The sequence below is a fragment of the Passer montanus genome, unplaced genomic scaffold, assembly GCF_014805655.1.
Source record: "Passer montanus isolate IOZ18808 unplaced genomic scaffold, ASM1480565v1 scaffold76, whole genome shotgun sequence".
NCBI classification, from domain to species: domain Eukaryota; kingdom Metazoa; phylum Chordata; class Aves; order Passeriformes; family Passeridae; genus Passer; species Passer montanus.
In genome coordinates this window covers 1,559,153-1,585,560 of record NW_024372813.1, presented here as the reverse complement: position 1 = coordinate 1,585,560, position 26,408 = coordinate 1,559,153, and the positions used below count along the sequence as shown (strand labels likewise).

At 50.0% G+C, this 26,408-nt stretch overlaps 1 protein-coding gene across 2 annotated transcripts in view; it reads right to left on the bottom strand.

Moving 5' to 3' along the window:
- NEXMIF (neurite extension and migration factor) overlaps positions 1-26,408 on the bottom strand; it is a 158,028-nt gene that overhangs the window by 23,002 nt on the left and 108,618 nt on the right. The window contains exon 2 of one of the 2 annotated variants that reach the window (XM_039731301.1): positions 25,779-25,913. The exons of the other annotated variant lie outside the window; for it this stretch is intronic. The gene's annotated coding sequence lies outside the window, so the exon portion shown is untranslated. The remainder of the gene's footprint in view (positions 1-25,778; positions 25,914-26,408) is intronic. 2 annotated transcript variants of the gene reach the window in all.

The window sequence follows — 26,408 nt, the reverse complement described above, 5'->3', positions numbered from 1 at the left end:
AAAAATTATTCCAAACAGCACGCTTGCTTTTCATTCTTCTGCATCTTAACATTTAAAAAATACAGCACATTTGTAAGGAAGACACACATTGCATAAACCACAGCCTGCTCTAAAAAGTAGATTTCACAAAGACTTGCCACGGTACAGGGACAAGGACCACTTGTTGATAAATTACTTTCACTCCGAGAGTGGAAAAGTCATATTTGTACACACTGTAAGTGGTGCTATTGTTGAGCAATTTGATGGAAGTCCAGCAAAACACGTTGTGCAGGTTTTTATTTAACCTCATTTAAATCAAATTAACCAACAGGGATAGTGTCTAGGGACAAAGCAGAATCCTGTACATAAATGAACCAAATGTATCGCTGAGTGCCACATCCAGTCTTCCCTTAAACACCTCCAGGGATGGGGACTCCAGCAGCTCCCTGGGCAGCCCCTTCCAATTTCTGATCACCCTGACTGTGAATAATTTTTTCTTAATGTCCAACCTGAACCAGATGAGCTTGCAGCTTGGAACCAGAGAAGCTTTACAGTCCCTCCCAACCCAAATCACTGTGATTCCATGATTTGCTGATGGAAAGATTTGGTACCCCTGTAAGGGTGACACATGTGCATAAGAAAGGAAATAAGAACAAAATCCCTCTGACCATAAAGCCAGTGGGGGAACAGAGCTGAAAGTGAAGACATTCAAACCTCACAAGAGGCTTTTAAAAATCAAAGTCAGGGTAAAAGGTGCATGGGGTAATTGCTGCCCAGGGAGAAGAGCCTGGGGTTTGCCCCTCCTGAGCCCCAGGGACCCGTGCCAGGGAAACGCCACGTCCACCCCAAAGTAAGAAAGTTCATTTGGAAGATTTAGACTGCAGGAAATTAGTGCAGAGCTCCAGATCACAGAGATAACAGGCTGCCTAAAACTGACCTGGGATTTCATTAGAGCTGCTAACGGTGGGAAAAACCCTCCCCAAATGTGCATTACAAATTCAGTCTGTAGAAACTCTTTCAAAGGTATCTTGGTTAAAACAAATGATGTGCAGGCGTTTGATTTGCAGAAAATCAGGGATTCTGCCTCTGGGAGCAGTGGAGGAGCAGCACTGATGGGCATGGAGGCTGCAGGGAACTTGGGGCTGAGCCTTTGCCAGGAGGGACAAGAAGGAACTGAAATGTTTGTCCTGGTCCTGGACCTGTGGTGAACTCAAAATCCCAAAGCAGAATTGATCAAATCTGGTCTTTGCTGAAAAAAACACAGCTGGAAGATGGGAGTTTGTGAACTCCAGCATGGAGGGTGACCATGGTGGGATGAGGAGTGGTGGGCAGTGGGCAGAGAGGTGGTCACTGCCACTGCAGCCTTCCTGCTGATGCAAAAGAAATTTTCCTGACTGAAGAACAGGAAAGTTGTCTGGAAATACTGACAGAGACTCACAGAACAATAAAATGCTTTGGGTTGAAGGCACCTTAAAGATAATTTTGTTCCACCCTCTGCCATGGGCAGGGACATCTTCCACCACCCCAGGCTGCTCCAAGCCCTGCCCTGCCAGGGATCCAGGGGCAGCCACAGCTGCCCTGGGCACCCTGTGCCAGGGCCTGCCCACCCTGGCAGGGAGGAATTCCTTCCCAATCTCCCATCCATCCCTGCCCTCTGGCAGTGGGAGCCATTCCCTGTGTCCTGTCACTGCAGGCCCCTGTCCCTCCCCAGCTCTCCCACAGTCCATTTAGGCACTGGAAGGAGCTTTAAGGTCTCCCTGAGCCCTTCCTCACAGGATAGGAGTTACATGATAGGATTACACCACTTCCATAACCTTTCTGGCCTCCTCTGGGCTCGCTCCAGCAGCTCCATGGCCTTCCTGTGCTGGGGACTCAGAGCTGGAGGCAGCTCTGCACGTGGGGTCTCACACGAGCCACCACTGTGAAATACTCTGGCCTCCTCTGGGCTCGCTCCAGCAGCTCCATGGCCTTCCTGTGCTGGGGACACGTGGGGTCTCACACAAGCCACCACTGTGAAATATCCATCCTTTGTCTTAGCAAGAGAACAACCCACTGAATAAACTCCAGAGCAACGCATAAATTAAGTCCTAAACCAGTCCTCTAGCTGTGCCCATGGCTCTTGTTTAAGAAAAAGGCATTAGCACAGCATCTTAAAGTCACTTAGAGGATTCCTGGATATTACCCTGGCGAGGTGACGCCGCTAATGATGCTGCAGGCAGAGTCTGTTTTCCCAGCCTGGATCTTAAAAAAGGAGATTGGCATGTCCAAGTATATTTAAAGCACAGGGGACAGGCTGCTCTCCCAGCAGGACAGGCCCTGCAGCAATCCAAAGCCAGGGCTTTTGGCTCGCCACGCTGGAGAGGTTAATGGGGAAGGTGCCGGATGCCGTCTCCCGGCCCGCGTGCTAGACCCACACGATATCCCTGCTAAAAACCCCTGAGCAGGAGCTGATAAATGGGCTGTGCTGAGCTCAGGGCTGCACAGCTCACACTGCACCCCAAGAAATGTGAGTGGTTTCAAAAGGAGCCAATTTAGGCCGGGCACGGGGAGGTGGAGGCTGTCAGAGGCTGAGTGAGAACGGAGCTGTCAGCTCGGCCAGCCCGGAGCTGTTTCCAAGGGCTGGGCTCTGCTCCCCAAGGTTCATCTGCAAGTTTGTCAGTATTTAAAAACATTTTGGGCTTGGAATGAGTCCAGAGAAGGGAACGGAGCTGGGAAGGGGCTGGAGCACCAGGAGAGGCTGAGGGAGCTGGGAAGGGGCTCGGCCTGGCGAAAAGGAGGCTCAGGGGGCCCTTGTGGCTCTGCACAGCTCCTGACAGGAGGGGACAGCCGGGGGGATTTGGGATCTTATCCCAGGAACAGGGACAGGAGGAGAGGGAACAGCCTCAGATTGTTCCAGGAGAGGCTCAGGTTGGCTGTTTGGGGAAATTCCTTCACCCAAAGAGCTGTCCAGCCCTGGCACAGGCTGTCAGTGGTGGAACCCCCATTCCTGGAGGGATGTAAAAACCATGTGGATCTGTTACCTGGGAACAGGGGTGAGTGGTGGCCTTGGACTGGTTGGACCTGAGAGTCTCAGAGGGATTCTCCAGCCTGAATAAGGCTGTGATTCCATGACTGTGTAGGAAAACCAGAGCTCTTCCCGTGCCAAGCAGCAACCTGAGTGCTACAGCCTGCCTCACCCCTGGTTTAAAACAATTTATGGGATGGATTGAGGGCTTCTGCTTTGGGCTCATCCTCACCTGAAAAACACAAAGGTCTTGCCAGAGGAGTGACTTAACCCAGCAAGAATTAAGTGCTGCAGAAAGGAAGCAATTAAACCCCTCACAGTGATTCAGTCCATAAAACATTTTCACTGCTATTTGTCTGGGAATAACTTGCCAGAAATGACAGACCCCACTTATGTGTAATGGGTTTTGGAAGAGGTGGGAATCCCCTGGGATGAGAGACCCAGGCATCCTGCAGTGCTCTGATTCTGCACCCAAGCCCAGCCAGGGCTCACTCCTCCTTGCTGATCTTTCCAACCTTAATGATTCTGTGATTCTGTGAAAAAACCCAGATCCAAGGGAGCAACTGAATAGCACAGCTCAAGGTGGAGACTTCCAAGGCTCACATCAACTGAACACATCTTTAAATTCTGAGAATATGAAACATTCACTGGCCTTTTTTCTTTAACAGAGACACCTGTACCAAGGAGATAACCCATCACAAACTGCTCTGGTACCTGAAGTTGCCCAGAGAAGAGGGGCCAGGCTGGGGGTGCAGAGGATGCTCCCCAGCCCCTGGGCTCACTCTGCATCCCTGAGCTGCCACTCAAACACCTGGACAACAACCAGCCAGGGCAGGGAGTGATGCCTTGTGCAGGCTGACCTAGAGCAGAGGCTGGACAGAGGCAAGAATAAAGCAGGGATTTATTAAAAGGATCTCCTCCATGGATCCACCTTGGGCAGCACAAGAGCCCAGCCAGGGCTGCACCCAAGATGAACCAAAATGGGCACAAAATGAACCCAAGATGAACCAAAATGGTCACAAAATGCACAAGTGTCACAGGGTCTCTCAGTTTTTTAAGTTCTGCTCCATTTGCATATTGCAGTTCATTGTCCAGTTCCAGCTCCAGCCCATGCAGTCCCATCCTTGTTTTTCTCTCTTCAGTCCACATTGTTTGTGCTCTTGGGCCTGAATTTGGATCATCTGTCCTTGGTCCCCAGCTGGAGCAGGAATTGTTTTGTCTCCCTGCTCTGTGCAGAGCTCACCATCCCCTAATGTGAAGCCCAGACCCACACACTAAAGCAGCACAGAATCTGAAAAACAGAAAAGCTAAACCTGAGGCATCAGGAGGAACTGGACAAGAACATTTCCCCGTGGTGGTTCTGGCCCCCAGCCACCTTTCAGCCCCACACTGCTGGCCCAGGGGCAGCCGGGCTCCCTCAGGGATCCTCCCCACTCCACCCACCCACGGACAGGCAGGAAATTTCCATGTGCAAGCCCTGAGAGGTTCATCCAGTCCGGCTCCGTGCCTCAGTCTGCCAGATGACAAACGTCCTTGGCTCCCATTTACTTCAAGATGTGCTGAGAGCCTTTCAGAAATTAAACCTCTTTATTCCGAGGTAAATGACGCATGTTTTGCTGCACAATCTCGTTCCCTATTATCCCCTATGCCCAGCACTGAATGCAGGTGTCACAGATGGTGCAACTCCATCCCACTAAAGGGTTTTCACCCTCCTTTTCTTGGAGCCAGGAATATTTTCTCTCAATAGCAATCAGATCTCTGGGCTGAATTGGTTCAGTCGTGTCAGGTCACTGCTGCAGCTCCCCTGTCTACCAGCACAGATTTCTCTTACTGTTGCTTCTCCTGGCGTGGATCTGCCAATATTTCATTAGCAGATCCCTGCTACCAGTTCTTTGGATGGATGGGGAGGAAAAGGACAGTGTTCCCCTCTCTCTCTGGGCCTGGTGGTGGGAGGGAGGTGAAGCACCACAGAATTTATGCTCGGATTGAAAAGGATGGGATCAGTTTGGAACTCAAAGCACTTCCATGGTTTTTTTCACCTTGGTTAACACCCCAGCAGCACTGCAGAGGGGAAAGATTTTAAATGATCTAAATTTAGTGCTTCCAGCTTGCCCTGTGTGATCAGCTCTGACTGTTTGGTGTCTTTCCCAACGCTGGAGCTCCTGGAGTTGAGACCTGACAGTTTCACCTGAACCAAAGCCTGTGCCTGGCCCACCAAACTGTAAAGAAATTGAAAATATAAAACAAGTGCGACTTGGAAGCTCGAAAACCCAGCACACACATAAAAGAAATCAGGATTTACTTTTTAAATCACATGGTTTAAGCCAGTCTCACAATTTCTGAGCATGTAAGGATTCACCATGTTCCTTATCTTTTACCATTTATCCAGTCTGTCCACATTTTTCCCTGAGTCCACCCTTAAACAGTCACAGTTACTACAGCTCCTGCTCTGATTTACCTGCATGATGTCACCATTGCATTAAATGGTGTTGGTTTGCTTGGAACTGCATTGTTGCCCTCTTTTTACAGAGGTTCAAAAAAAAAATCAAAAAAACCCAGTTCTGAAAGGCAAATTAAACTGGACTTAAAATAGCATGCAAAGAGCAGTTGTGTTTGGGACCAATTCTCCATCAAAGGTCCATTTAACAGGCACAAGCCCCTTCTCACGTAACAAAGCAAAGAAATCCAAAGATGTACAAGAGATTTTTCTTGAAAACCTTACAACATGTAGATACATATCCATAAAAATATTCCCAGCAAGTTAGAATCTACTTTTTAAAACCACAGCTCTAAAATGGCTTAATGGATGAAAACCATTTTTGGTTTTCTGTTATTTTTGGGAGGGGGGGGTTGGGTTGTTTTTTTGGTGTGGGGTTTTTTTTTTTTTAATTGCATCTGGGCTGACAGCTTGAACACTGAGCTGCAGCCTGTGAGACAGAAATACCAACTCACTCGTACCAGCAGTGCTGCTCCCAGTCGCTGTAATGATCTTAATCAAAGAGTATTGTGATAAAAAAGGGATTCTGGTCTGCTTGCCTTTGGCATATCCTAAATATCAGTGTCCACATTCCACATGATGCAGTTGGAAAAGAGAAATTCCCTCTACGGAGAACCACAGAATCACAGAATGCTTTGGACTGGGAGGGACCTTAAAGATCATTTTATTCCAGCCCTGCCATGGCAGGGACACCTCCCACTGTCCAGGTTGCTCCAACCCTGTCCAGCCTGGCCTTGGGCACTGCCAGGGATCCAGGGGCAGCCCCAGCTCCTCTGGCCTCTCCACCCTCACAGGGAAGGATTTCTCCCTAATATCCCACCCATCCCTGCCCTCTGGCAGTGGGAGCCATTCCCTGTGTCCTGTCCCTCCACCCTTGGTCCCAAGTCCCTCTCCAGCTCTTCTGGAGCCCTTCAGGCCCTGGGAAGGGCTGTAAGGCTTCCCTGGAGCCTTCTCCCCTCCAGGCTGGACACCCCCAGCTCTCCCAGAGCACGGGGTCTGTGTGGGGCAGGCTCTGTCCCCACAGCCCCAGCCTGTCCCTCTGTGCCCCAAAGCCAGCAGGCAGCCACGGGAAGAAATGCTGCCTCTTGTCCTTCCCCTCCTGCCCCCCCTGCCCCAGAACTGCTGTCAGGAGCAAGCCCAAGGCACAGGAGGTGTCCATTGAATATCCATTAACCCCTGTGCTGGCTGAGCAGCCGGGGTTCCCCTGCTGGGCTCCACCAAGCACCAGCAGCCCCACCAGGACCACAGCAAGAGCATCCCAGCAGGGATGACCCCACCTGACAGCACTCCAGGAACCAAAGCAACAACCTTTGGATGCTGCTGGTAATTACTCAGTGTCACCTGTGTCACCAGGTCTGAACGAGCAGCCACCCGTGACCATCTCAGCCTGCCAGGTCCCTGCCATCCCCTGCCCTGCTGTCACCCTTGTGCCCTGCAGGGATGTCACATCACTCTCACTTGTGCAGAGCCAACAGGTGCTGCAACACAGGCAGGGAAACATGAGGAAGAGGAGGAGGAAACACCAAGAGGAACACCTGGATAGGCTCCATCTAAATCCTGCACGAGTTCCAAGGGAAGCAAACAAGGTGAGGAAGCAAACACGGTGCTCCTGCCCACAGCCAGAGGCAGAAATAGGTCAGGCAAGCCCAGATAAGGAAAGCACAAAGTGCAGAACTGTTCCTGCCACACGCAGCCCCCGTGGCTGCAGGAGTGCTGGAAGAGCCTTTCTCTCTGCCAGGTAGGCTGAGGAGGAAGAGCTGGAGTGCCGTGCCTCCCGTGGGTGACAGCGCTGTCGCAGAAAATGTTTCACAACCTTACAAGCCCCTGGGAATCTGTGCCACTGGGAAAAAGCAGGAGGAACAAGGCTTTGAAGGCAGCCCAAGAGCTGGCAGTCTGGAACCTGGGGGTGAACCAGTGGAGAAACCAGGGGAGAACCACAGGATGATGGAGGTTGGAAAATGACATCCAAGATCACCAAGTCCAGCCCTCGCCTGTACACCACCAAGACAAATAAAGAATACCACAAAGTGCCACAAACACTTGGTTTTTGGACACTTTCAGGGATGAGGCCTCCACCACTGCCCTGGGCCGCCTGTTCCAATAATTAACCATTCTTCCAGTGAAGAAATTTTTCCCAATATCCAAGCTGAGCCTCCCCTGGTCCAGCCTGAGGCTGTTCCCTCTGTTGTCCCTGTTCCCTGAGAGCACAGCCTGACCATTCCAGCTGTCCCCTCCTGTCAGGAGCTGTGCAGAGCCACAAGGTCCCACCTGAGCCTCCTTTTCTCCAGGCGGAGCCCCTTCCCAGCTCCCTCAGCCTCTCCAGGTGCTCCATCCCCTTCCCCAGCTCTGTTCCCTTCTCTGCAGCCCCTCCATGTCCTTCTTGTCCCAGGAGAGGAGGCGTGGCAGAGGCAGCGTGTCCTGAAAAGCCTGGAACACCAATGCTAATAATAACAACCTCCAAAAGCCTGGCCCCATTTATCCCGGGAAAAACAAAGAGTGAGCATCTGTCACCAGCCCTTGCTTGCCAAGATGCAGCTTCCAAAGAACTCCCTGGAGTCCAGATTGGCAACTCTGGGCAAGCCTGGCCGGAGCAGCTCGGGTACGTGAGCCACACGTGTGTCACCAGCCTGGTGACACGGTCCCCGTGTCCCCAGCACGGTCCCTGTGTCCCCAGCACGGTCCCCGTGTCCCCAGCCCTCCTCTGCCAAAGGTGGAGCTTCCCCTCGGGGTCTCCAAACCCCTCAGGAGATGAATCCATGGATGCTGTGGCTGGAATCACACCTTCAACTGCTTGGGCCTGTTTTTCTAAAATGATTTTTTCACCAGGAAGAGCCTGTCTCAACTCCACGAAGTTGAGCATTCCCAGAGTCCTGCTGGAGAATCCGTGGTGAAAAGCAGGAGAAATCACAGAAATTCAGCTCATGGTATCTCTGTGCAGTTTAGATCACAACAACTCTGTGGCTCCTGGGCAGTGTCTGTCACCTGGTTCCGTGGGCTGGTGACAGACATGGCTGAGACTGCAGGAAATCCACCTTGGGTTTCCTCCCTACCAAGTCCCAAACTCTCCATCACTTCCCAATTTTCTGCTGCTGTCTTTAAAGCTGACACTCACACACTGTAAGAACCAAGGGTGACTTTCCTTCTGGGTGTTATTACCAAAATAATCACCACTGGCTGCAGCACTACTGGAAACAAAACAACATTTGCATTTCACTCCACAAAGGTGGCTTTGCCAGGCAGGAACATTCCTACCCTTGCACCCTGCCTGTGTTTTGGGGAAGCAGAGCACAAACAGAAATAGGAATAAATGTTCACATGGAAACACAAGTAGATTTAGGTGCAGCTTAAGGCTTAAGAACAGCACAACACAGATATGAGCAAAATAAACATTTCCTCTTTATTAGCTTCAATTAAAGAGCTATTTTCTTTGAACTTCCCTCTTCTGTGTTTAAGCTGCACCAAATTGGCATCATTGTTTGAAGCCATAAAATCAGAGAATCATGGAATTGCTTAGGAAGGAAAAGCCCTCTAAGATCTTTGAGTCCAACCATTCGCACAGCACTGCCAAGGCCACCATCACCCCCTGTCCCCAAGGGCCACATCTACACAACTTTTAAATCCCCTCAGGGACAATGATTCCACCACTGCCCTGGACAGCTCGTGCCAGGGCTGGACAGCATTTTCCATGGAGAAATTTTCCTTAATGTCCAATCTAAACCTCCCCTGGCCCAGCCTGAGGCCGTTCCCTCTCCTCCTGTCCCTGTTCCCTGGGAGCACAGCCCGACCACCCTCTGTCTGTCCCCTCCTGTCAGGAGTTGTGCAGAGCCACAAGGTCCCACCTGATCCCCCTTTTCTCCAGGGTGAGCCCCTTCCCAGCTCCCTCAGCTGTATGAGTGGGAAAGAAATCACTGGAAAGGTAACCAAACATGGAAGTGGGACCAGTGGATATTCACTGTCCACACCCACCAGTGGCGAAAAGAGAACTGAATTTAAAGTTCCTTTTATTTAAACAGGTTGATGCCACAGTGGCCATGCTGAGCAGAGATGGGAAGAGCTGACAAAATTCCACCCCAAAATGCCCTCTTTCCACCACAAGCTGGGCAAAGGACAAGGCTCACTGGAGCAATCCCTGTGGATAAAGATCCTGATGTTAAAGCAGGAGCCAGCACTGCCCTGCACTCCCTGACCCTGGGACAGACAGGGATCACTCCTCACCACCCAGGGCTCAGCAGCACATCTGGGGAGGTTCTGCCAGCTGGGAAACACCAGGAATGGTGGTGACAATGACAGTGATGAGGAGGGAAAAGAATAGGGATGGTGATGATAATGGCAATAGTAACAGTCATGATAATAATTACCCCATTAATTGCCTTAAGGTGTCATTAATTTTATGTGACTTCTAAATACATAATATAAATAAATATGCAATAAATATATAGTGTGTACATAAAATACATATATATATTATATATAAACTATTAAATATATATATATATATATGTGTGTAATATAACATTTAAAATAATTTTCATTTTAAAAGCCCCATGCACATACCTGACTAATTGGCTAAATAAATTTGAAATGGTGCCTGAAAGCCTTTTTGGCCAGGAAGGGATGGATGCACCCAGGGTGAGTTGCTGCAGGTGGGGCTGGGGGGCTGAGAGGGATCCAGCAGGGCTGGGTCCAGCAGGGATGGATGGCTCTGGCACACCCAGGGCCTCTGTCCACTTGCAGAACTGGAGCCAGGATCCAAACCCATCCCTGTCCTGCTGCCAGCCCCCATAACTCTGCTGGGAGTGGAATCACTGAGCTCTCACTGCTAAAAAGCCCCTTTGAACGTGCTGGAGTGTCTTACATAAGGTGGCAATAAACTGGCACCAAAAAAGAAAGCAAGTAATTACACTACTGCCTTGTAAGCTTTGATTGTGGGCTGTTTGGGAACAATCTGAGGATTTTTTTTGTTAGGATTATGAGGATAATGCCGAGAACAGCAAAGGTTTGGAGGTGGGGTGTCCAGCTTTCAAGCTCCCATGTAAAAACACAGGTTTCCTTAGAATTTCACAGCCTGACAGGCACAACCAGAGAGAAGCAGGAGACACTTCTGCCCTCTCCTAGCAGCTTATGTATTATTCCTTAAAAAATAAAAAATAAAAAAGGAAAAAGGAAAAGAAAAGGAAAACTTTCAGAGCAATGTGGTGCCTTTATTCCCTTGTGTTGTTTAAACCGTTTTTCAGGGCACTACACAATGAGCTTTCTTTGGGAAGTAGAACAGTAGCTCTTCCTCAGACCACAGTGCAGCACTTACAGCTTCAGTGCCTTGAGAAGGTGCTGGATAAAACAGAAAAAAAGGGAGAAGAAGCTAAAAGGAAGAGAGAATGAATTGGGAACTTGAATCAGGAAGAAAGAGAGGTGGGGGGGGAAGAAGGAACAGGCATCAAATGCAAAGATAATTGCAAAGCACCACCACACTCCTGGCCAGGGAAAAAAAGGAATTGTAGATGAATCGTGAGTATGACAAAGAATCCCTTCAACAAGTTGTCTTTTATCACAACTTTGCTTCTCTACAGCTGCACTGCAACCAGGAGAAATTGCATCATGTCAACAGCAAGTTTATAGAGATAAACTGACTGGAGCAGGGGAAAGATGCTGCAGTCACTTGTGCTTCCCTGCCAGGCTGCCATGAATTCCCTGAGAACAGCACACACAGGGCATGAGAACCAAAACACACCCCTGAAAGGGGCAGCTCCAAAATATCCCTGGAGGGAACCTCCTAAAAATCATCCCAACCAAACCCCCAGCTGGGAGCAGAGCATCTTTCACCAGATCAGGATTCTCAAAGCCTTAACCTTTTGTTGAGGTTTAGACTGGATTTTAAGAGAAATTTCTTTGCCCAAATGTTTGTCCAGCCCTGGCACAGCTGCCCAAGCAGTGGAGGAATCCCCATCCCTGGAGGGATTTAATGTGGATGTGGCACTTGGGGACACGGGTCAGCCTTGGCAGTGCTGAGGGAGTGGCTGGGCTGGACCTGAGAGGGCTTTTCCACCCTGAGCAATTCTGTGATTCTATTCTGTGGCTCCCAGCCCCTGTCTGACCCTTGCCCAGAGGCACCTGCCTCCTTCCCCAGGCCCGTGCCCTCTGTGCCAGCCTCTCCCCTCTGCCACAGCCCCCAGAACGGCTGCTGGCTCAAATGCAAATAGTGCACATGCAGGCACAGGAGCTTTTTTTAAATTCTGAAAGCTGAGACTTCTAAGTTTATCTCAGAAGGACACTGGAAAGATGAATAGAGAGAAATTATGCAGAGAAAGAGAAAATATTCAAAGAGTGGAATTATGTATGCATAATTGCCTGGCTCCCTGGGGTGCACGGGCGAGTACACCAAGTCACTTTGTGAAATCATTCCCCACAACTCCTGGATCCTAATTATAGTGCAGTAAGTGGGGAGAAGCTAATTTTTAAACAGTCCTGATGGGGTAACTGGAAGAACCATAAGGATGCTGTTTAACCCCTTGCCTACTGAGAGGTTTCAAGCAAAGAAGCCAACACAGGAGGAATAAAGGAAATGCTGGTGAAGCCAATGCTTCGTTCCCTGAGTGATTTAAAGGTGGCCAGCAAGAGAACCAAGGAAGCACAAGCCTTCAGCTTAGAGGAGAAAAAAAAAAAGGGCAGACCTGAAGAAATAAGCCAAAATTAAAAAACACCTGTAAACATGACCTCTGCCCAGGCTTCAAAGGAGACTGGAGGCAGCATTAGAGTCTCTCTGTGTCCCTCTGTCCTGAACAGCAAATTCTCAGCTAAAAGCTTTATAAATCCTAAGTATGGCTGTGCAGGAACCTCTTTATCCACACAGAAAATACAACCACAGCTGCTTGGTACCTCAGCACATTCCCCAGTGCAGCACAAGTGTCTCCACAATGCTCCCTGGAATCATGGCTGGCATGGGCAGGACCTGTTCCAGCAGGGATCTGCTGATCCAACACCTTCTGAATCCCTCACAGGTCACAGACATTGGTGGGACAGCAAGAAAAGACAAAACTGGGTGGTTTTCCTGCATTATCTGTACAATGCTAAACCTGATTTCTTTACAGGAAAATAAAAGCAGTAGCAGGACATCCCTGCCCTCAAGGCGTGCCAGGGGAGGTTTAGGGTGGATAACAGGGACAATTTATTCCCTCAAAGGGCTGCCCAGCCCCAGGGCAGTGGTGGAGTGCCCATCCCTAGAGGGATTTAAAGCCATGTGGATGTGGCACTGGGGGACATGGGTCAGAAGTGGCCTTGACAGTGCTGGGGGAATGGCTGGACTCAAAGATCTTAAAGGGCTTTTCCAACCAAAATAATTCCATGACCCAACCCATGCTCTCACACTGCCCTGTGAGTTCAGCTAGTGCAGAAATCAGCCACCAAAGGCTTTTTATTCTCATCATGCTCAAGTTTAAGCCAACCAAAACCACTCCTGGAAGTCCTTAAGCTCAGATATTTTGACTAAATTCCCTTTAAATTTCTCAGTCTCGTAATGTTTGTTCTCATTGATTCCAAACTCCATCCAATGTTCCAATTAGCATTGTTTTTCCCCTGTCGGAACAGATGCAGGCACACAGTATTAAAAAAGAAAAAAAAAATTAAACTAAAATACACCATTTACCCATTCTAGATGGACAAAGAATGATTCTGTCCCTCAGCCATGCCTTGCACAATGCCACTAAAAGCATGAAAACACCACTCAGGACTCCCAGGGATGCAGCACATGCAGCCCTCTGCCTGCAGAACACCTGGATTCCAACATCTGCTGCCAGCAGAGACAGGGGGAAAGGCTAGGCTTTCACTCCAGGTTGCATTGTTTTGAATCCCCAGGGTGTTTGGGCTTTTGTGTTTCTACCACGCCCTTTTGAGGGGAGAGACCTCTGGAGATGGATCCCCTCCAGGGGAGCTCTTAGCCTGGAAAAGGGAGGCAGATGCTTGCAGGGCTCCTCTCTGAGAAAAGATACCTCCAAAATTTTATAGATATCCACAGGGTTTAAGACCAGAAGACCATTTAGGAGGACCTCCTACAAAAATAAGCAATTAAATCTTCCCCAGTCACCTCTTTGTTGAGGCCAATTCTTTGTTCGGAGGGGAATTTGCAGAAAGTTGTGCTTGACTTCCAGCCTTGATCTCAGATCTCAGCACGTGAAGAACTCTCAGTGCAGTCTTACAAATGATGAACTCTGCCAAGCCCACATTAATACCTAACCCTCATGCTCAGAAAATTATATATTCTACTCAAATTGAACAGTTTTTCCTTTTTTTTGGCCAAAGTAATAGACACAATTTTGCTACTTAATCCTCTCCTATTGTCTCAAGCTCACTCAAATTACAGCCATTTGAACTGTGATCTGAGCTCCCCTGTGCTCAAGGAGCTAATTAGCCCAAGGACAGTCAAACTTCCCAACTTCCTGAATACTAAATTCCTTGTCTGGCCAAGAGCCACAGGATGAGCCCTGGGTGGTGTGGGAAGGGAAGGAGGGAAGAGCAGAAGCAGGTCCCAGGTGGGTGATGGCTCCAGGGACATCCCAGTGCCTCCCTGCCAAGGCTGGGGAACAACCACCAGGAGCTGACAAAAAAATCACTACTGAGTGGAAGAGACAGTTCATGTTTTCTCTACTTCCTTGGAAAGAAATGTTCTGGTCCATCTGAGAAAAAGAGGAAAACCTGCGAGTGACCCTCAAAACATTGTTCTTTGGGGCACTTGTGCCAGAAGAGGAGATTCTGATTTATAATCTCATTTTTGGTTGGGATTCCATCTCTCTCCTTTGAAAACCTCAACAGGGAGCACTCAGTTTGCCTGAGTTCAGAGGCCCTCAGGTGAGGGGCTTCAGGCTGTACCTCCTGTCCTGTCCTGTCCTGTCCTGTCCTGTCCTCTCCAGCAAGGGCAGGATGACACAGCCAAGCCACCCTCAGCACATCTGGGGTGGCACCTGGTTGTGGCACATGAGGTCAGTACTGTAAAACACAGACACACGGCACTGTCCTGGCAAATTTCCTCCTCTTTTTCTTGGGACAAGGGAGGAAATCGGGCTCCAGAGGTAATAACATTTCAAAACAGATGTAAAGGAAGAGCTTGAGGATGAGAAGAAGGGCTGGGAACACAACATGTTGGCAGCAGCACCTCACCTCCAGCTCCAGAGCAGGAGTAAACCAAGGATTTCCTGACAAGGTTTATTGCTGAGCCTGCTCTGAGCCTGACAGCACGGCCACCTCCTGCCTGACAGGACAACAGGAATGACAACACCTACAGAAACTGAAATTGCTGTCTGCACTTGAAGGTGGCCCTGCCTGAACTAAAATGTGCAAATAAATTTCCACCATGGGTGTTGGGTTCTCTGGGTGAACTTCAGGGCTGTCAGTAAGACTTACAGAATTGCTTGGGTTGGCAGAAAACTTAAAGAACATCTTATTCCATGGGCAGGGACACCTTTCACCATCCCAGGCTGCTCCAAATCCCATCCAGCCTGGCCTTGGGCACTGCCAGGGATCCAGGGGCAGCCACAGCTGCTCTGGGCCAGGGCCTCACCACCATTAAAGTCAGTGTAAAATTAAAGCTGATTTCTTATCATCATTACTACACTGATTTCTTATTATTACATGTGAAATACCCAAAGAAGAAGCCTGTACAGATGCCACGACACAGAAAAACTGACTGGATGCAGCAGCACCATGTTTGCCATCAAGAGACAAGGGTGGAGGAGCACAGCAGGCAGGGAGGTCACAGGGTGAGCACAAGGAGGCTTCACAGGGCCAGGTGTGTCTGCTGCCCTGCCACACCATCACCTCCTGCAGACAGGGTTAGAGAAGAGTTTAGGGACATCTGTGGGCATGGGAAATATTCCTGCAGGAGCTTGCTCTAACAGCTTTCAGTGTTACACAAAAGGAAACTTTCAAGTGCTGGGAAGGCCCAGCCAGGATATTCTCCAGGATATTCTCCAGGATATTCTCCAGGATGTGCAAGGAGTGTTCCAGAGACTGCAGGACCTGGGCAAGGGCAGGAAGGAGGAATCCCAGGATGAATTCAGGCAGATTTCCACAAAGATTTGCAAACTGGCTAAGAGGGTGCCAGAGGACTGAGACTCAGCTGGGTCCTGTCACCTCCTGGAGACAGATGACTGTAGCAATGGGCCACTTGTTGATGAGTGACAAAACTATACTTTGTCCTTTATCTCTTTAAAAAGGAAAAAAACCCAGAAGTTTCTCTTCTCAATTAGGTGAAAAGACACCTCATAGGACCTTGGGGACTTCACCTCAAACTTAAGGATACCCAACTGGACAGAAGCCAAAAAGTCCTGCTTAAGCAATTTACCAGAAAAAGAAGAGAACAAAGGAACTAATTGCTTTTGTGAGGTGCTTTACCTGGAGCCTCTTGGTTTTTCTCTGTAAAGAGCTTTGTTATTTTGCCTTTTATTAAAACTTTTCTGTTTCTAATACTACCACAGGAGCCAACCTGGTGATTTTATGCCATCTGAGGTAGCTGAGCTATCTCAGGTGTGATACAGATCTCCAAGAGCTCCTAAGACCTGGCTGGAGGAGACCCCTGTATCAGATGATCACCTTGGGCTGGGCCCTCCATGCTGGGGATGCTCTGGGATGGGTCACAGCCCACGAGGAAGATCCAGGCAGTCCCACCCTGGTGCAGCCTCCCAGCAGCACCAAGGCCAGCCCCAGAGGAGCACAGAGCTCGTGTCACTGTTCCACCCTCAGAGCTCCGGTGGCTGCAGATGATCTTGTGACAAGATCAATGGATCCTGATATAGCAGCACTTGAGATAAACATTGCTGCAGAAGGGCTCTTGTGAGAGGGTCTGGAGTAAAGAGGAGAAACAGGAGTTTGGAGGGATGGGTGGTGAGTGAGGGACAATGGAACACCACCTTTTGTACAAACACACCTTTGCAGGGTGACACCTACAACTACCTGCAAAGCCATTTCTTATTTCCAAGCTTTCTTTCCACAGTCCTTACAAAGCTTTTTGACATCAGCACAGCTGCATTTGGATGTGTCTGACACAGAGAGTTCCTGTGTCACTTTGTCAGAGGCTCCTGCAGCCCCAGGCAGAGGCACCTGCACCTCTGAGCACATCTCCTCAGCTCCAGGGAGGTGAGCAGGGGCTCACCTCCTCCCTGCAGCCCCAGGTGCTCTGGAGGGATGTGCTCCAAAATCCCAGACACCATCACCATGCTGCTGTGGAGCTGCTGTGCCCCGGGGTGTTACAGCAGGTAAACACCTCCAAAATACCACAACTCCACATCTCCCAAGTGCCTCTGCTCACACCACAGCCTCACCAGCAGGAAAGCAATGATCCTGTGCCTCAAAGCTGCCAGAGCACTGCCCAGCACGGCAGCACGAGCACCAGAGCTCTCATCTCAGAGGGGCTGGTGGCACATGGCACAGAGAGAATCCCGATCCCTGCAAAGCCAGGAGGAGCTGAGGCACACCAGGACATCCTTTGGGCAGGAATACACCACCAAAGACACAGATCCATGGACAGACAACAGCTTCTTCAGGGAGCTGACTCCTATAACCACATCAGCTTTAATTTTTACACTGACTTAAAAAAAAAATAAAAATAAAACCACACAAACACACCCAAAAAATTGAGAATCTTGCCCCACCCCCTGGCCAGGTAAAATCACATGAAAGCATCACATGAAAGCTCCAGCTCTGGCTGGCACAGTGGCCAGGATCAGGAAGGGGAGGGAATGTTTATGAAATGGTTTTAAGCAATTCAATTTTAAGGCAATTTGTGCGCAGCAGCAGAGGCAGCCCTGACTGCAGCAAACAGGGAGCAGGCTGGATCAATGGCAGGGTGGAGGTGGGGGCAGGAAAGCAGGAGCAGCAGACTGTGGCACTGAGGCTAATGGCTTTGGAGCCATTTATTCCATGAGAATCACAGCTCAGAGCCACACGGGGTCTGTGCCAGGAGCACGGCAGCACCTCGGAGGGACAGTACCCACATCCAGGGAGGATCAATACCAAACACCCCAGGAAAAGCAGGAAACTTCTCTTACAAGAATAAATAAATGACAATTAATGGATCCAATCAGGCTGTCTGAAAAACCCAAAAATTCTGCTGAAAAAAGCCCCCACCCAGAAAAAGCTCCAGCACCCCCAGCATTGCTCCTGGGACAGCCACTCCTGACAGCCACATCCTGGCCCTGCCACCTCCCCCCAAACAACACCCTGCCGCCAGAAATGGGGATGGGCTCTCCATTTTCTGCACCAACAAGTGAAAAACCATGGAAAAATCTCCAACCCCTTCCCCAGCCTGGTCCTCAGCAGCAAAACTGCACCTGGAGACACCATTTCCCCTGTCCCCCGTGGCCTCCATCCATGCTGGGGATGAATATTCAAGGAGTGGACAGTGAGAGCTGGTTTGGGGCTGGAACAAAGGGAAATGGCTTTCTGGACCCTGGTTTGGGGCTGGAACAAAGGGAAATGGCTTTCTGGACCCTGGTTTTGACAAATGAGGGGAGGAATTGCCCCTGATGGCTCCCTGTGCCCTGCAATGCAGGATCAGCAGCTCTGGATCTCTGCACCAGCAGAATTTGCTGGGAATTGCTCCTGATGGTGTTTGCAGCCCAAGGATAATGCGCTGCTCTTTCCACATCCCACTATCTCCATGCCCAAGCACATATGGTCTGGCTAAATAAGAAGCCTTGGAAAGGCTGTCAACAAGACTAGAGGAAGGTGGGCATCTGTGCAGAAACATATGCATGTCCCAGCACTGCACTGTGAGCACGGAGAGGATGCCCAGAATCCCACCAAAACCTGCCTGGGTCCAGCAGAACTGGACCAGGGACTCTGTGGCTGCCACCTCCCTTTGTGCTGAGGGACTGCAAACCCATCATTCTGCTTCCAAGGAGCCTCCTGCCAGGAAATCTGAGATGTTCCCTACTCTGGTCCAGCATTTCAGGGCATTGCTGCTCCAGCCCTCGTCTATAGACCCACTCATGTGTTTGCTTCAAAGTCTTGTGTGTTTGCTTTATATTCATCTGTAAAAATCTCCCCCACGGTACTAAAGGCAGTGGAATAATCTACTATTTCTACCAGCATTCCTCAGAGAACTCTGCAGTTAAAAAAAAAAAAAAGAAAAAAAAAAGAAAAAGGGGAAAAAAACCTGGTTGAATTTGATTAAACCTTTGGAATCTCTCCAATATTTCCAGTTATTCCATCTGTAGAAACACTCTACTGGCACTTGGCACATTCAGAGCTTTAACTGCCTTCTAAATCAGCAGCAGTTCTGCCTAACAATTTGGCATTTGCACAGTGCCTTGTAAATCACCCACCTTACATCTCTGGGTACGAGCACCAAACCCTCCAAAAAGCCCATTACTGCCTCAGAGAAATTCTCCAGGAAGGAAACACCTTCTTATGGGCTTGTCTCTTGGCAAAAAGAGGGGGGCACAGCATCCAGTGGGCACGGTGCTCCTGGTGTTACTATGGCACTGAAACGAAACCCAGCACAGCCAGCTGGTTGCTGCACTGCTGTTAGAGCTTCTTCTCTGTTTCTGACCTTTCTAGAACTCTCCAAAATGCACTGATCTGTACCAAATCCACCCAGGATGTAAGGCTGATGCAAGGTGAAGGTGTTGGTGTCCCGGTCCTCCCAGCGGGCACCACGGAGAGAACGATTACGATTCCGTCGGCCGGGATTTGTCTGGTTGTTTTGTTTGGGTTTCTGGTTTTTTGGGGTTTTTTTGGATGTCAGGAACCAGGCTCGGAAGGGCTGCAGCTCCAAATCAAGCCACAAAGCAGCAGGAAAGCACTCAGCAATATCAGCAGCGATTTGTGCATTTCTTGCAAACAAAGAGCGGCGAAGGTCGGCGTTGTTACCTCCTGCTTCCACCTCTTTTGTCTTCCCAAATCGTTGGAGGCTAAAAACCTCCCCTTCCCAAACTGCTCCTGGCTCCAAGCTCTTCTGAAAACGCTGTCCCCTTATCTATATCCACACCTGACCTTCTTTTATGCCTCCCCATCAACAAAGTGTAAGAAAATCATCAATTTAAGCACTATGCTCACGCCTTGCCCCTCGCCTGTGCCTCACACGTTGTTTTCTGTGGGTCCTTCCCAGCATGGATTTGGGCTCTGAAGTGTACAGGGAGAGATAAAAGGAAGAAGAGGACAAGGCAAAAAAGAAAAGAAATACATGGAGTTAACTCCCCTCCTCCTGCCCTTTGCTTCTAAAATCTCACTGATTTTCACACGTGCTGTGACCCTTCAGCATCAGAAACCCAGGGTCACCTGAGGACTTGGAGATGGTCACTGGGCCATGCAGGGTGACCACTTGGAATGTGCCAGCAGGACAGAGTTCAGGGCTTTGTGATTAAAAAGGACTGGCCACCACAGTCAGGGCTGGGAGGGAAGTTCTGACTTGTTTTGCAGGTGCAGATCCAACATGCAGAGTTGAAACGCTCTGGGCCTGTCCCACTATGACAGGCAGTGACTCCAACTGATTTACTCATTAATATTCTTTAGGAATTAGTGGCTTAATTGATGCTTCCCATGCTAAAATTAAAAAAATTGCATTTTGTCCATCCTTTTGTATCCTTTGCTCTAGCCCTGCTTGGTGTCCTTCTTCTTTTAACTCCAAGGAGGAATAATTTCCCTCCTTGGCTGCACTAAGACACCTGCAGCAGTGAGCACCCACAGTGTCCTTCACCCATTTTCAATCAGTTCATCAGGCAGAGAGCAAGGTCCCATCCTACATCTACCACAGGATCCTGTGCCACATCCATAAACCTGGGGTTTGGGTTCCCCAGTAAACAGCTTAACCCAGCAAACAGCTTAACCCTCCTCTGCAAGGGGCTGGTGGGGACTGGGGCTCACCAGGACACCCAAGGATGGTTCCCCCAGCGTGCCCCTCCTGCCTCCAGTGCTGCCCTGGATGAGGTGCAGGGGCTCCAACACTGCTCTGGATGAGGTGCAGGGGCTCCAGTGCTGCCCTGGATGAGGTGCAGGGGCTCCAACACTGCTCTGGATGAGGTGCAGGGGCTCCAGTGCTGCCCTGGATGAGGTGCAGGGGCTCCAGCACTGCCCTGGCACTGGGGCTGGAGCAGGAGAAGGCATCCTCACCAGGGGTTTGGAGAAGCAGAGCTGAGCTCAGCTAAAAGCTCCCCACCAGGGCTGGGAGAGCACCAGATTTGTGGCCACTCAGCTCTGCAGCCACTCTGCACATGATGAAAAGATCTGCTCCCTCCCAGCCAAAAACCCTAAAAATAATAACTAAGCAGAGCTGTGCCTGCAGCCAGCGATGCATACGAGATGATGGCCTGCTCAACACGAGAGCAAAAGGGCAAATGAATCACATTACACTCCATGAATAAAACCAGAGCCTCAGTGCACAGCGACTTAATGATTCCATTCTGGATGCACTAGAGCGTTTGGCCTCGTTTGCAGAGGTGCTGAGCATTCCCAAGTCCCACTCAGCTCCTGGGGACAGCCAGGACTCTGGATGAACTCTCCTGAGACCCTCCACTCTGAGGAAATCCCCCCACCTGGCAGGGAGGCTTTCCCTGGGATCTGTGAAATGAAAAGCTCTCAGCAGCTGGCCTGGGCTAAAGATCTCCTATCTCATCCTGCTGCACCCGAATCCATCCCTGGGAAGGTGGGATTAGGGGCTGCCCCTCTGTTTGAACCGTGCTTTTATTTCATGCAAAGTGATGAGGAACCAGCACGATGGTGCCCCTGGAGCAGAGAATCTTGCACTCCCCACGATGCTCCCACTGGCACCAGGAGGCAACCACGGCGTTTTCCCAGCCCACCCTGGCACATTCCCTGGGCACGAGTGAAGGGCATGGTGGTAGCCTGAGCAGGCCCCTGAAATGGAGGAAAGAGCATTTCCAAATGACCTCCTCAGCCAGGAGCTCATGGAGCTGTTGCAGAAAGCACATCACGGAGGGATGGCAGAACAAAACCAAACCCCAGGGTTGTGGCGTTGCTGGGAAGGGGCTGCTCACAGCACAGCAGCCAGGGAGAGTGGGATCACCTCCCCTGGGATCCTGCTGGGGTGCTGAACATGCCAGCACCCCTCCCTGGGCTTTCTGGGCTCCCCATGGCATTTAAACCCAATCCTTTCCCCATTTGTTTGGTAAACCTTGCTATTCTCTTCTAAACATCCCCCTGCAAGGGTGGGATTTCCCACAGCAGCTCCAGTGTCACAGCCCTGTCACATCCCACACACAGGCAGTGCTGGCAGGGTGAGCTGCACCCCAGCCTGGCACCAGCCTTCTGGGAGGGACTGAAAATCCTCCATACCTTCACTATTTTCCTACATCTGCTTGGAAAATACAGCCCAGGACAACCTCTTCCAAACATCAGTCCTCTGGCAAACAAAAGGAAGTCAAAGGCAAACTATTTATTGCCAAACCCTCTTCCTTCGTTGTAAAATACTGCTTAATTTTATCCCTCAGGCATCTATTATCTCATAGCCCATATTATTTTTCCAGCTATTACTGCTTAATTTTCCCCATCCAGAAAGTCCATACAGACACCAGCCAATTTCCATCTTGGCATAATTGTTTAGGAGAAACAAGCAGCTGTTTCACTGGGGTCCTAAAGAATTGATGGGGAATCAATGCTTCTCCTTTCTTTGTCCACAAGAAACCTTGGAGGAAAGTCACATGTCCTGTGCCACCAGCACTGTCACCCTGCCAGGGGACACTGTGTGATCAGAGGGGACCCTGCAGAGGGAGGAGGAGCTGGGGTGATCCACCAGACCCCTCATTTACAACCCCACACTGAGGTGGAAATACAGGTGAGCATTAATACTTTTTTTTCCCTACTTTAAATAAAAGCTGCTGATTTTAATCAAAGCTTAAAACAAAAAGTAAAACTGGAATCTGCCTGGACTGCTTCTTTTTCCCATTTCTGATAGAATTTGTTTTACCTCTTGTTGGTTTGGTGGGGTTGTTTTAGCTGCAAAGCTTCTGTGGGAGCTCAAAGTATTTCACAAAATGCCAACACTGGTAAACACAGACATTCTCTGGTCACAAAGCCCATAACCCTTGTTTTATGGAGACTTTGGAGAAGTGATTACCAGCATCAGCTGGCACAGGAGGGACCAGCACACACCCGACAGGGCTGGAGGTTTGCAGCAGAGCCCCCAGGAAACCATCTCAGCTTCCCAGAGCAGCATGGGGCAGGTAAAGGATGGCAAGCCAGCTTAGAAACTCTCACCAAACAAAAATGATTGATTGAGGCAATTAAGAAATATACAAAATGGTGAAATACTGTAAAGGCACACAAGGAATGAGCAAGTTACTGCCAAAATCTGTGAATGCCCAGGTGTGTCTGTGTGTGAGATGGACAGAGCCAGGAACACATCTGACCTGTGTTCACAGCAGCATTTTCCATGCAGGGTGTGCCACAGAGGCATGGAATATTCTGAGCTGGAAGGGTCTAACAAGATCATTGAATCCAGCTCCTGCACAGGGCACAATCCCATCCTGCCCCTTGGAGTGGTATCCCAACCCTCCTGCGGCTCTGGCAGCCTTGGGACCATTCCTGGGGAGCCTGGGCAGTGCCCAGCACCCTCTGGGGGAACAACCTTTCCCTGATATCCAACCTAACCCTGCCCTGGCACAGCTCCAGCCCTTCCCTGGCCCTGGCCCTGGGACAGGGATGTGTTTCAGCCTAATTCCAATCTGGGTTGAACATTTGCTGAACCACTGCTGATGCCCTTTTCCCTCCAGACACAGCTATTTATGGTAGTGTTGGGATTCTGGGTGCTTGTGGAGTTGACTTTTTGTGTCACAAAGCACATCCAAGGGTTCCCTGGTGAGTGGGCAGGAAGGGATTTGTGATAATGGAGGGAATGGGGAGACATTTCTTAGGGAGCATGGAAGAGCCTCGATGGGCTCAGCACGTGGACACAGGACAGAGCATCCCCCACATCCTCCTTCCTTTCAACACTTTATTGCTGCTCCTGAAAAAAGGCATTTTCCTTTCCCATCCTGGCTTTAAATGTTCAATTAGAAAAGAAGCTCCCGAGGCAACGGGAAGCACCAGGGCTCTGCTCCAGCCCTGTCCAGTGGGTGTTCCCAGAGCAAAGAGGAACTGCAAGGAGAGGCTGGATGGCAGTGAGTCAGGGAGGCAGAGAGGCGTGACAGCAGGATGGATGCAAGGCAGTGAACCCACAGTACTTCACTGGGGCACTCAGCTCCTGCATCTCCTCCATCCACCAGCCCCAGCAGGGCTAGCCAGGGCTGTGCTCACACCAGTGGCACTGGCACAGGAGGGGCTGTGGCCACGTGGGAGCATCTCCAAGCCACGGGCTGAGGCCACCGTGAGCTGTGGCAAGGCCACCCAACATCCACCCCATCCAGCAGCTCAGATCCCCCTCCAGAACAACGGGAACAACACTTCAGCTTTTACCAGCACGTGAGGCATGGGAGAAAAGGGATGAGGCACATCCCATAACCAGGAAAAGGAGAAATCCAGGAAAGGCCCTGATGGTGGATGCGGGATTGAAACTTCTCTGCTCAGGGACTGTCCAGGAAGGATGAGAAGGGCTCAGCCATCCTGGGTCTGAACTGCTTCAAGAAGAGGAACCTGAGAAATGTATTTAAAAAGAAAAGTTGTTCCCTGCAAAAATCTGGGAAACAATTCAGAGTCAAATCAGAAAAAGGTCACCTCCAAAACTCCCAGTGTCCCTCATCCCCCATTTCTCCTGGAAGCACAAAGCATGGCACCTTCTTTTTGGGAACACGATGGGCAACCTCCCCTCTCTCTTTATCTACAAAGAAATCACAAAAACATCACCAGGAAACAGAAGATGGGAACTATCTCAGCTTTATTTTCTGGAGCTCCAGTCCATTTCAGAAAGAGTCACTTCTTTCTCAGAAGGATCTCGACAGGTTCCTGCACCTCCTGCCATCACTGCCCATCTCTTGCTCCAGAGATGCAGCTACAATTCCACAACAAAAACAGCCATGCACGAGCTCTGCCTGCACACCAGGCTCATGGCATTTCACAGAGAGCTGGCACTTCCCAAAAGGCTCTGCAGCCTCCTCAGCTGCTGGGTCCAGCTGACCTACAGCTCGGACACAGGTGGGGGCACCCACCCAGGCTGTGAATAAATCCCACCACTCTCTCCCCAAAAAGAAGCAAATTCCCTGTTAGAGCTGCAGCAAACACAGGCAATCAGCAAGAAGAAAGCTTTTTAAAGAGATATAACCCAGGATTTCTGTGTTGAAACACACGCTACAGATGGTGGAGCAGACGAGGATTAATTCATGAATCATATTTCTTAAACGATACAATCTCTCTTTTCACTTCCATACTTTCCCTTTTTGACTCAGAAGCAGGGATTTTAGATGCCCTTCCCAGATATGAATTTTGCATGAACAAACATTGCAGGGGTAAAAAAAAAAAACCACCCAACAAACCCACAACAGCAATAAACCAGAAAACCCAGATGTTTAAAGAGAAGTTCTCAAATGCAAGCGAAGGCGTATCCTGTCCATCTACACGAGAACATGTGTGGAAATACAATATATGTAAGCTCAGAGCTGGGGATGGGGTGGGAAAATGAATACAATATAGAATATATGCAAGCACAGAGCTGGGGATGGGGTGGGAAAGCAAGCTCCCCACCATTTGGAGCTCACTAATGCTTCAGCCAGGGTTCTGGATTTCACCAAAGCTGGTTTTCTATCTCCTCCTATCTCATCCACCACCCTCGCAGCAAAAGGAAAGCCTGGAGGCAAACATTTCCAGGGAGAGGCCTCCTGGCTCTGCCAGGCAGTGTGTGCCTCCTCCAGCCCCCATCAACGCTTCCCTTCGGAAAATCCTGGCACAGGCACCGCCAGCTCCTCTCCAGGAAAGGCTCCCGGAGCTGAGGGACAGCAGGCAGCAGCAGCAAGGCACAACATCCTGCCCCACAGGAGCACACAGCTCACCAGCCCAGCCGAGAGGGGCTGGGAGTGGGGAAGGGAGAAGGAAATGACACAAGAGCTCTTGAGCAGCGGGAGACTCCGACATCCCGGCTCGGAGCTCCTCCAGACCAGCCACGGCCATGCCAGCCTGTGCACAGCCTCTGCTCCCCCCAGCAGGAGCAGACACGGATCCAGAACCAGCAGAACCAGCACCAGCACTCCAAACTGCCCCTCCCGGGCACTTTCTCACCTTGCTTTGATCAGCAAAGCAGCATTTCAGTCATTTTTTCCACTCTGCACACAGAGCAGCTGTGTGTGTGCTTAACAGCTTCTTTACCCAGTCTTGCACTTCCTATTGTAGCTTTACACACAGAATCAGAGTGAAAAAAAGATCACTTACCCTTCAATTATTTCAACCTTTCCCTGCTCTGTGCGTGACGTGGGCTTCTCTTTTGGTTACTATTTCCAGATTTGGTCTTTGGGTAGGTGAATGGAAGAGGAGAATGACAGGAGTTGTATTTGATGACGATGGAGACTGTAAAATAAAGAGAAGCATTTTCAGCACAGAGCAGTCCTCCCCTATACATACAGATCAGATTATATTAAATTAAATTAGTGACACCTACATAAATGCTTCCTACTGTTTTTATGCACACATACAAATATCACAACTGTCAAGGAGAATGCGGCTGTCAGTGATACGGCAGGGGGGAAAAAAGAGCAATTTCTAAAATGGAAGGGAAAAAAGGAAATCTAGGCTAACAAGCAGCCTTTGAGCAGCAGCAAAGGGGCTCTGCTGGTCTGCAGGAGGGCCAGCAGGCAGCTGGAACTGCCACGGGAGCACTGCAAAGGGCTGGAGCAGAGGACAGCATGGAAGGAGCACGGGTGGAGAAACTGCAACAACAACCCTGACAAAACGCTCCTCTGCTTCCCAAAATACCACATCAGCTCGTGAGGAAGCGAGGAAGGAGCCGAGAGGGAGCTTCAGGAAACACAATTCCCCCATCCCCTGCAACGATGGAAGGACTCC